The sequence below is a fragment of the Electrona antarctica genome, assembly GCF_951216825.1.
Source record: "Electrona antarctica genome assembly, chromosome: 21".
NCBI lineage: Eukaryota > Metazoa > Chordata > Actinopteri > Myctophiformes > Myctophidae > Electrona > Electrona antarctica.
The window spans coordinates 18,813,032-18,825,130 of NC_136802.1; the positions used below are offsets into that span (position 1 = coordinate 18,813,032).

The window sequence follows — 12,099 nt, forward strand, 5'->3', positions numbered from 1 at the left end:
TATAATGTCAAGTACTTCGGACTAGTACTAGTCCGCACTCTCGCCTCACATAATTACATTCAGAAGTCACTATAAGTGGTCATTGCGTGTTTTACGAAAAGTGGGAAGAAATAGCATTAAATCTATGCAAGAACAATACAACAAATAACTGCCTTCACCTTCATGAATGTCATTACTTTATTAACGTAAAGTGACTTATAATCACACTACAATGCACTATAACAGTGAGGATAATACATTATACAATAATCCTACTATAAATTCACCAAGTCCCTGTGTGTACGTATGTCTGTAATCCACGTAACTCGAGAACCGTTTTACCCACCGACGCACGTGTCAAATTTGAAATTTGACACGCACGTTCCACACCCCGGGAGGGAGTGGAACGTGCACGCACAGGGAGTGCAGTGCCCGGTGTCGAGTCCGTCGGATAGCCGCTTGTCCAGAAACAGCACAAAAGCCTCTGCTCGGGATCCGGACAATTGATCACAGCTGATTACCCCTAGATCTCCATATATGAAGTTGGCCTGTTCTGACATCACAGTGATGTTCTGACATCTGCATAGACTCCATATGTGGGGATGCCTGACAAAGAACTCCATATAATGGGCATAAAAGGGACACAGACGTAACTAGAAATGCACTCTGTTGAGGTGTCAACTGCACTCAAGTAGGCAAGCAAAGCGCGCAAGTACTGCCGACCTCTACGAACTTACGATCAGCCCCTCTATAAAATATATACCTTGAAGCGTACCTTAGTTACATCACCGTCAACAGCCAATAAGGGACCACCATTCTTACTGACATACATACATATGTATACATGTATGCATACGTTACCTTTTACCCACCCAACATTGAAACATATCTTAATTACGTCACCATCAACAGCCAATTATAACCACGAATACCATGCATACCACTTTCGATCCAACCGACCACAGTACTTGCGCGCAACGCCGCAAGTAATAACTGGGTGGGTCATGCATTTCCAACTTGCATCATTCCAAGTCGGGCACCTCTCTAGTATGGATAATTATACACTATGATCCTTCCCAAAACAATGTCTGAGTGTCAAGAAATTCAAATGTATTTTAATACTTGATGTTAAAATGGCATTATAAAATGCTTTATAATATGTAACGTACCACATTGTAAAAGCAATATGAGTATTTATGAATTCTTATAACTTTAATTAATTACACTGTGCTTTTATAAGTATATTTAAATGCATTCTAAGTATGTTTATAAGGCATTATAGACATGGGATGCATAGGAAGTGTTACTACAGCAGACATACTTGTGAAGGTTGTCTACAAAAAAAAAATCACAAAGGTATGCCGAAGCCTTGTAGTGTCACATTTATCTAATATTTTACACACTGACGCATTTTTCATTTCAATTCTCAGAGAGATCTAATGAATGACTGGGCAGTTGACAATGTCATTACTATATTTTGAGCTAACATACCACAACCCTGCTTTACTTTACCGCAAGCTAGGATGAGTAATGACTGAGAACATACAGTATGGCTAAGGCTGACAGTGAAGAAAAAACCCAAACATGTGCCTGATGTTGTTTTCTTTTCTTTTTTTCTCTCTTTTTTTAGTTCCCAAAAACTGTCCCCTAGGCTAAGCAGTTTTAGTGAGGCTGTAAAGAATTCTTATATTGTACCTAAGGCAGAACTGTTATAGTTCACCACATAGTACTGACTGCTATTTGCACTATGTATATAGGACTGGTTGCCAATTTTTAATCCTCATATCTTCATTGATTGCTAATTTATTCATCCATTATTGATTATTCTATGTATATTTTACATTCTGTTTGTCTAACAACATAAGAGACTGTTTTGACTCTTGTCTTGCCTCCACAAGCTACAATATTCCCAAACTAGACTGTGCTAGGAAAATATTTAATACTGGGATTAGGATGTCAGTGCCCGTATTGTATTGTACTGTATTGCAATATTTTGATAGTGTTTTTTGTTTGTTTTGAATCAATTGTCTTCTTTGATCATGCACTGCTTGGTATGGTATATATCAGGGTTGCCCAACTGCCCACTTGATTCAAGGTGACTTGATTGATTGACATCATTTTTAACGCTATTTTCAGCAATGAGATACTATTTTTCTTTTCTTTTTTTTGGTGGGTAGAGCTTGTTGAGCTGGTAATAAGTAGTTCTTAAGTCAGAAAACTGTGGGCACCCCTGGTATATATCAATGGATCAGTGCTTATTAGTTTCTTGTATAACTGAAAACTGATTCACCATGCACATATTTCATTTGACCTATTTTTAAATGACAGTAGTTCAGAGTGTTTGACTCCTATAATTATGTGACTTACTGTACGTCCCCCACAATTCATTTTGTGCGGCCTTTCACAAAGGTGTTCTGTTCAGTAGGCCTACTGCCCTAGTCTCGCATTGCCAGAACATCTGAGATCTCCTCCTACTGATACAGTATGTCTTGGGAAATCTAAATTCAGCGAATGGGCTTAGACGCCGGAGAAAACCAGCAGTTAATAAAACTACGCCCACTTCTTTAAAAACCCAATTCTGATACCATCCCATATGAAGGACCACCCTCAAATCTTTGCATTGGTTCTGTGAATGGTGTAAATGTGGGATAATGTGGAGCTTGAGCAAATAGTGAATAGTGACGCGGTGACATGTAGACTATGACAATATTGATAATGAATAAAATATAAGCAACGTGGAATAATCTCAGAGAAGCGATGATGAAGACTGACCTGGTCCCCAGTTGAGTCAGACTAACATCAGTGAGAAGTCAAAAGGAAGTTCCTGAAGATTGAGCATCAGATGTCTTAGAGCTGCCCCACAAAGATGACACCCAATGGCCGGCCTATAGAAAAGCAGAAGAAATGGCTGACAAGAGCATTGCATGCATTTTATTTTTTATAAATGGACATTACAGAGAAATATGTCAACATTTACGCATGTAGACACAAAATTAAACCATCTTGCAATTTCAATGTATATTGTACGTACGTATGTGCACACAGCTGGCCAACCACTTAAATCTTATATACTTAGTGACCGGGGTCCCCCAGGGCTCTTTAGTTGATCCATTCCCGTTTCCCTCTGCTCAAATCTTTGTCAAAAATAGCTGATCTACAAGCTCACAACGTGCTGCAACACGTCGACACATGCTGATACATCTACTATTTTAAAAATTTCGCCCCAGAATAAGGATGCTAGTGATAATGTGGTTAAACTGGCGCGATGGAAAGTGCAGAGTGTGTCACAGGACTAGGGCAAAGGGTGGATCCCTCAGAGTATCAGATGACGGAAGTGGGGTTTCAGCACGAAACGGCTGCTAAGTGATTCATATCCCCGAGGCCAGCGAATCAGGCCATGACCAGCATACTTGCATGAGCACAGCAGTGAGTAGGCCCAAGATAGTCCGTGCCGAGTCACAGTAACACTTTCAGTGCAAACTGGCTAAAGTGCTATGCTAAAGTGCAAAATAAAATTGTGTACGGTACACACAGGTAGGAAGTACTAGATGAATTTGATATACTAGCAACTACCGGTACAAAGTAAAATGCGCAAAAGGATGCATAAAAGGGAAGGAGAAGAGGAAGAATAGGTTAGGGAGAGCGGCTGTTGCCAAAGGAGACTGGAAAGGATAGGTGGAAAATCATCTGGGAGGGGTGCCTGATATGGTTCGGGTGCTTGGGGTGGGGACGCAGGGCTGGAGGGAGGGATCGAGGCTGGTTTTTCCACTGCCAGAGAGAGAACGGCTAAATCAAATTAATTAGCTTCTTCATCTCCAGGCAGCTACTCAGGCATGCCGTACTGGCGAAGACAGAGAGATGAAGGGAGGGGGGGAAAGAAGGAGCCTGTATGCATAAGAGAATAAGAGTGAGTTCAGAAGGAGCAGCAGGGGTGTGCTGTGGGGTGGGGGTGCATCATTCTCTGATAAGCACAAGGGTTGTTTTGCCAGGGCCGGTCCTGTGCTGTGTAATGAGGAGGAGGAAGTGGCTGCTGCTTGTTGACCGACGACGAGTGCTGCCACGTTTCGGGGCTATGGTACTTCCTGTTTCTAGACAGCATGTATTTTGAGGCCACTGTACCGAGCCCATCTCTTCTGTGCACATCTTTAAATAGCATCTGCACCTCAATTTGAAATCTTCAGTGGGGGTGGCGGAGCGGGATGGCTTGTTGAGGGGGGAACCAAAAAGGTAGCGTGCCGTGCATGTGAGCGAGGAAAAGAAAACAGGGCGAGGACATAGTGGATGATCATGTAATCATACATAGCCATCAAAAATAGAGAAACTTCACTGTAAAGTTGCAGAAGGAAAAGAGGCAGTAATAAAGGGTGGCAAAAAAAGTGAGGCAGATGGTCAGAGGCAGTGGCACAGTGCCAGAGGGGACACAACGGCGGTACAGCAAAGAAACTCAAGAGAAGAAAAGAGGAAAAACAGTCACGAAAGGCAATAGGGATGAGGAGAGAGTTGTGCATAGTCTGTAGACAGCATGTGGCCGTCTCTACGCCTTAGCATGCGTGAGAGCGGGATAGAGGCAAAATGGAGCAAGGGAGCTGGGAAGATGGGGCCGAGTGAGAGAGGGCGTCAGAGAGAAATGAGGTTCAGAGCATCGGGAAGATTGAGGGGAGGAAGAACCAGTAAACATGTGACAGTAAACAACCCGTGTGCTTATCAGAGAATTATGCACCCCCCCCCCACCCCACTGTTTTAAAATGAGAAAAAATACAGTGCTGAAAAGCTACCCTGACAAAGTAACGCAATAAGGCTAGTGAGCTGAAGTATACCAACTTCAGACAAACTCCAGACAAACGTCTCAAGGAAGAGAGATGTGGAGAACTTGAGCATCGCTACCAACCTGGAGTTAGGCTCCATTGTCTGTGAGCTAATTGCAACACAACGCAAGTTATAGATCAATTCATTTATCACCCAGTCTGGGTGAGACTACAAGAACCTTCACAAAATGAATATGGATGCTGGGGTTCAAGTGGCTAAAAATAGAAATAAATTCAAAGAAAAGAAAGGTGGTGTGTTCTCTGGAAAAACAAATACTGGCAAATGACTGCTCAAAGTCGACCACAACAAAGTTTTTCAACATGATGCACGCACTTGGCTGTAAAAAGTTGTTAGCATGACAACGCTGGAGTGATAAATTATGAAAGGAAGGATTAAAAAAAAGAAAGATGGACACTCTTGGCAGGGGCTTGCTGACACATCCAAAACAAACACTAGAAGAACAGGACATTCCCTCTGCAGACAGAAAGGGCTGGCCTGTTCCAGTGGTCTCTTAGGAGGAGCTCACCCGCACATCCCCCATTTTTGAGTGGTGCAACCACTCCTATAGACAGCTATGTGTGTCCCTGGGTCTGTCCGAGCACGAAAATAGCTTTTGGTTGGTTTTCACAACCAAGTGACACTGTTGACACAGTGACACAGCCTAACACACACACACACACACACACACACACACACACACACACGCATATTAACTGTATATGATGATTTGGGGTGTTACAGTACAGTACAGTAAGGTAGAGGGACCCCCACATGGTAATTCTGTCATTTCTCAACCTTTGAGAAATGACGGTTCGCCGGAACCGGGCTGGCCCCTGGACACGTTCCTGGGGGTCTGGATGTTCCAGGGACCCCCCAGGGACCCCCACACGGTAACTCTGTCATTTCTCGACCATTTCGAACCGGGCGGCACCCTGGCCGTGTTCCTGTGGGTCTGGAACTTCCAGGGACCCCCACACGGAGTTGTACCACTCACTTCACACGGGTGTGATTTTGCATTACTAAACAACAACCAGGAACATAACTTCAGGGAGGACCCATCCACAAAGAGAATTAGTGTTATTTCAATGATAGTGGACAGTTCAGTAAAATTTGCTAGTCAAGGCTTTCTTTGTCATTATCAAAAGACAAACTTTAACAATGCTTCCGTGAGTAAACGTAGCATTTTAATGATAGAAAGAAGGTAACAATCATTGTGTTGGTTATACCTGTTAGTAAAGGTCCACGGTTTCCATCATGCCACCCAATGGAGTCGGTTTTCCTACAGGGATGGCATCACAGGTGGCTGTGTTCCTCTTCTTTCAATCTTTGGGAAAGAACTGTTTACATATTCACTAGCTAACTTGTATGAAGAAGCAAAGGTAAATGCTATGGGGTTTATTTTGCCTTAAAGGGATAGTTCAGATTTTTTTAACTTAAGTTGTATGAAATACTTGCCATTAATATAGTGGTTGCAACTGTATTAATTGATTGCCCGAGTTCCATGGTGGGAGTTCTGCTCTGGTTTCGGTCAATATTAAGTAGTTCCGGTCATTTTGTGGGGGGCACTGGGGCCACGCAGTAAAAGTAAATGAATCCACAAAACGAACGTAATTTGTATTGTTTACCTATTTCTAAAATATTAGCGCGACTTTCGTTCAACTTTGACCCCTCTATCACATGGAACTATTTTTTGGGCGTAGTGATATGGACACAAAGAACATAGTTCTGTGTGATAGAGGGGTAAAAAAAGAACGGAAGTTGCACTAATATTTTAGAAATAGGTCAACAATACAAATGACGTTAGTTTTGTGGATTAATTTACTTTTACTGCGTGGCCCCCAGTGCCCCCCACAAAATGACCGGAACTACTTGATATTTCACCAAAACCAGAGCAGATCTCCCACCACAGGACTCGGGCAATCAATGAATACAGTTGCAACCCCTATATTAATGGCAAGTATTTAATACAACTTAAGTTCAAAAAAATCTGAACTATCCCTTTAACTACAGGGCTTGAAGGTACAATAATTGTATCTGGATTTTGGAACAGAATGCTCTATTACAAATTAATTACTATGAAATTGTCTCTTCCAATTTAATGCACGGTAAGGTTGAAGTGAATTTTTGGAAATGGGCCTGTGTTCCCTAACCCTGCTAAGCGCCTGTCTTCCTGGCCTGCCCCTTTTATTATTGTGCTACACAGCAAGCCCCCCCCCCCCCCCTTCCCTTACTGCCAGGCAAACACTGACATCACCAGTCAACAGCTCCCCCTGGTTAAGTGAATCTTCACCTCCATCCAGGAAAACAAAACCCTCTACAACGGTGGTTTTCAACTAGTGGTCCGGGGACCACCAGTGGTCCTTGAGGGGACCTTCCAGGTGGTCCCCCAGCTAAATGATATGGAGAGTTGGTAACCAAATGGACCCTTATAGATCTTTAACTCTTGAGAGCTTAAACTGAAACCAAATGGACCATTTGGGTCCATTTGGTTTCATTTTACACTCTCAAGAGTTACATTATTGTTAAACATCTGCATTACTTAATTTACAAGAAGTCTACACAATTAGAGAATGTAGAAAAAATGTTATTTTGATCGTTTGCCAACAGCATGGAATTGTGTCAACGATAAAAAAATATTCTTTAGTTTTGTGTCTGAGAGGCTAAATGTCATCAAATGGTGGACCGTGGCTCAAATTCTGAATAAATAATGGGCCTTGATGTGAAAATGGTTGAAAACCACTGCTCTACAATAATAATACACAAGCAGCAACACTAGAGAAATAACAGGTAAAACAGCCTTGAAGGCCGTTATTAATGCTTGTAAAGAAAGTTTGTCTTTTATTACAACACTGCACTCTACAATACCATATGGCTTTGTTATTCCTGATGGTGCCAGCTTACGTGTACCAAATACAAACATCAACATCTGCTTGGTAGGCGCAGAAGGTTGAATAATCATGATGTTGCATTGATGACTCAGGTGCAAAACTCATGAGTGGTATGTTCAATGGGACAACAAAATTATTGTTGTCAAAATTATATCCTAATATAAATGTACCACGTCTATGTGTACGTACTGTACATGTGTAGGTACGTCCGTAATCCAACATAACTCAAGAACCGTTCAACACACTCATTCCACACGACCACAGGGAGTGCAGTGCCCGGTGTCAAGTCCGTCGGATCGCCGGTTGTCCAGAACCAGCACAAAAGCCTTTGCCCGGGCTCTGCCCACCGTCTAGCACTGACATCAGACTAATAGAAACCCCAAATATGGGTATAAACGAGTGGCATCGTCATCATGACAAGCATCCAGTCAGTGCCTAGACTCTGGACATCTCCATATGGAGCTGGCCTGTTCTGACATCACAATGTTCTGACATCTGCATATACTCCATATTTGGGCATGCCTGACAAATAACTCGATATATGGTCATAAAAGGGACAGACATAATAACTGGGTGGGGCATTCATTTCCAACTTGCATCGTTCCAAGTAGTAGTACGTTATTTTTGAGGGGCGGCTAGCCCCTCCTATATTCAGCTATAGTGTAGAATCTACACTGTAGATTATTGTCCAAACAAAAACATTAAATAATAAATACCATTGACAATGAATGGAGAATGTCATACGTGGACGAGCAAATCGGCTCTTTTGTCCGACTCCTAACACAAACATTAAATGCCGGCAGTGACAATGAATGGATGATGTACGATGATAAGAGCGCCCCTCACTTCACACAGGTGTGATTTTTAAATGTGTAATTTGCACATTGCCTGCCTGTTATTTGCATTCATTGCAGTTACGACAATTAAATCTGAGTGCAGGTCAAAAACTGACACTCAGTTTAAAGGGTAGTCACATTCTCCCCTTATATATTTCATTTGACATCATACAAATTTCTATTTTAACTTTTCTGATCCAACAGGAATGTACAGGAAGCCATGAAGTAGATTAATTTCTGATTTCGTATATTTAATACAATAACGGACGAATCCCCTGATTTCTGTCAAGTGGCCATGTGACCTGTCACTTTTCCATACCATTATGCGCAAACCTCCTCCGAGCAGTAGAGGGAGCAAGGATGTCAGCATCCTCTATGGCCAGCATTCGGCCTTCTGGAATGCACTTCCGCATTGAAAGTATGGTTGTGCAATTTCACCACAATGGTCTCTTTTTTCACCAGAGGAGGGTGCTAACTGCAATATAATAGCTCCTTTGTATGATCATGGAAGCTGCATGCCTGGCACATGGTTAACACAGTGGAGTGCGATCACATCATCTTTTCTTTAATTAGACCTACATGTTAAGTAAAATTGTTCTTTCATGCGATAAGGATACTGCAGATATACAATCTGTCCCTGCTCTTGGACTTGAGAATGTCATCTTCCTCTGTGCTGAACCTGCCAAAAACACATGGTCAAGCATATAGCAGGTGAATCACAAGGCAGTTGTCAAGGTGTACTGCAGGTTACTCACACTTCAGATATAAATAAGTCATAAGCACAAGTTTGTTCAATATCTTTATTTGAATATGGTTATCACTTACATACAGGATGGTTTCAATGTAACAAGATTAACAACACATTCACTTCACTGACTGGATCATACATCAGGCATTCCATACGGTCATGGCAGAATGTCATCTTTAAGCGGTACATTACTTGAACGTTATTCACATCCCTTTTGATTGATTGAAAACAGTTTGCAGAAAAAAGCACAGGAAAGTACAGTTCACAACCCAAGAAAGCACTATGGATTGCTTCCATTGGAGTCCTTCAGTTTCAATTCATCTGAACATGTAATGACACAAATATGCATACAGTAGGCTACTATAGAAATCAAAATAAATAGTAGGCTGCTATAGAAATCAAAATAAATAATAAGTACATTAAGGAAGGGGGCTTTGACTTTTTTTTTTACTGGGGCCAGTTTCAAATTGCCACCATAACTGCTCTTTGAGAGCGCTTTTGAAGGAGTAGGGATTCACACCCTGACCCTATAGTACATAAAATGAAAATAAATACTACAGTCATGCAAGATTCACGCATTAACAAATAGTAGAAACCCTATACAACTCTGAGTAGAAAGGTGTATGTTCTCGCTTGTGACCAGTCAACATCGACTAGCTACTTGTCTAGACTGTCCCCAAGGAAGGACAGGGGAAAACAACCTAACGGGATTAATGTGCACCATTGTGTAACGGGCCATTTTCCTCAAAACAATATCAATGCTAATACATGTCCTTTACATTATCAAGCTGCCATAAGTCAAGTTGTCTATGTATGAAGTTGTCCACCTGGCTACTTTTAGTGGTCAATCACGTCGGGAAATGTGGCCCGAGTAGCCCGACTTGATGGAGCTCTTCTTTTTATATATTATTATAAAGAGGCTGGGTTGTGCAGTGTGTCCTAGGCTGCTAGCTAGCTGGCAAAATGGCTTCACCACAGACGAGTATTCAGAACCTTAGCCAATGAGCGCCCTAATAAGTTAAAAACGTTATGCCTGTATTTACTGAGGACATGGACTTTCTTATCAAACGTGTTCTCATTCAGCCCGTCGGATTCAAGAAAGAGGGACATCAGGTTGAGTGACCAAGTTAACCAACAAGACGGTCCAGACTCCATTTGTCTGGTTCACAACAGCCTACAGAGCAACACACCGCCGCCATATTGAAAATTCACGGAACAACACTGTGGCTAACACTATTAGTTAGCCACAAGCTAGCTAGCCAACATAACTTCAAATCTATCCTGCAGTGAATAGAAATTTCAATAAACACGCAGTGTGCTATCCATTAAATAACATTTTCACCATGACTGTACCAACCAAATAAACATGTATCCCGCTGGAAACAAAACAGACTCGGCTAACAAGACCAGGGGACTAGCTAGCTAGCCAAGAGACTACACTACAATACACCGACACAAATTACACAACTCGTATACAAAACACGACCAGAAGGCCTAAAGTTACGTTAGCATGCATTTATCAGGTTTTAAAACAAGACGCAAAAGGCCTAAACAGTGATACAAACGTAAATACATTGGTAACGTTATAACACTACCACAAGAAAGGTCTAACAGGAAGACTATAGTCCGATATACGAATGATAGACGCACTTGTTCATGGTCAACAGATATACATCGTTTAGCTGGATTTTGGGGCTATATTAGTTTGTTTACGCTGGTAAAATATGTAAACACAGAAGTCAACCAGCACTATGTTTTGGTAATGGTATTTACATTAACCTTTAACATTAACATTTACCATTTACATTTCAACCAATTCAATAATGTAGCCTAATCATTTTTTAAAACATCTTGAATATGGCCTGAAACCAATCTATGCTGCCACACCAAGTCAAATGTATGAAAATAAAATTAAGACTTACTAGTCAGAAACAAAATCAAGAAATCAAAAAAATACAAGGTAACTTTCGACTGGGATAAAGAAAGTTGTAAAGCAAAAATGCATATAGTAATACTCTTCCGAGTTAGCTTAATGCCCATTAGGTTTATGTACTACAATTGTATACTTTTATCTTACCTGCCAAAACAGTTTAACTGAATAAGTGACTAATTTCGTGATATGTCAACGTCTTACCGCCAAAGCCAAGAGGCGTTCAGACTGCTCCGAAAAACCGTGGCCTGCAAACAAACTTAACATTTTAACAAAGAAACGATTTTTAAATGCAAATGTTGTTAAACAAAATGAAGTCTAAGATACATTCACAGCCAGTCTATACAAATTAGACAACATTCTTTGCTAAAATGCCATTAATTCAACATTGTAGGCTTCTCCCGAACTTTCCAGATAACGGTGCGGGCAAATGCAGTCCTTTAGCCAGTCATGGTTCGCACGCAAGTCCGAGGATTGAGGCAAAGTCCCGTAGATACAAAAATCTCATCCTAAAAAAACAGATACTTCGACGTGTACTGAAAACTGCAGTAAAAACAACCAGTGTGAAAATAGTTTGAGTTGAAAATGTTTAGAAAATATATGTTTTTCCTATGCTTTCATCAAGCACATTGATAGGCCCGAGCCCTGAGCTTCTTTTCTTAGAGCAGAGGCTGATCCAGAGCGAGACGAACGAGACAGCACAGATTTTTTTTATTTTAGCTCTGAGGGAAGAAATTCACATCGGACACGTTCGGCAACTCTCGGAAACAAGGCGGGTTCTTGGCCTAAATTATTCATAGCCTTCATATACCAGCAGCGATTGGTCGGTGTTTCCTCTGCCGTTACATATTAATGACCCTAACGGAAAATTATGCGAAATACATGCATATTCTAAGCTAAATTTAAATAGTA

The 12,099-nt window shown here is 41.4% G+C and overlaps 1 protein-coding gene across 1 annotated transcript in view; it reads right to left on the minus strand.

Moving 5' to 3' along the window:
- zbtb4 (zinc finger and BTB domain containing 4) overlaps positions 1–2,855 on the minus strand; it is a 23,992-nt gene extending 21,137 nt beyond the window's left edge. Inside the window, exon 1 of the mRNA XM_079491411.1 lies at positions 2,752–2,855. The gene's annotated coding sequence lies outside the window, so the exon portion shown is untranslated. The remainder of the gene's footprint in view (positions 1–2,751) is intronic.
- Positions 2,856–12,099: the final 9,244 nt, after the last annotated feature.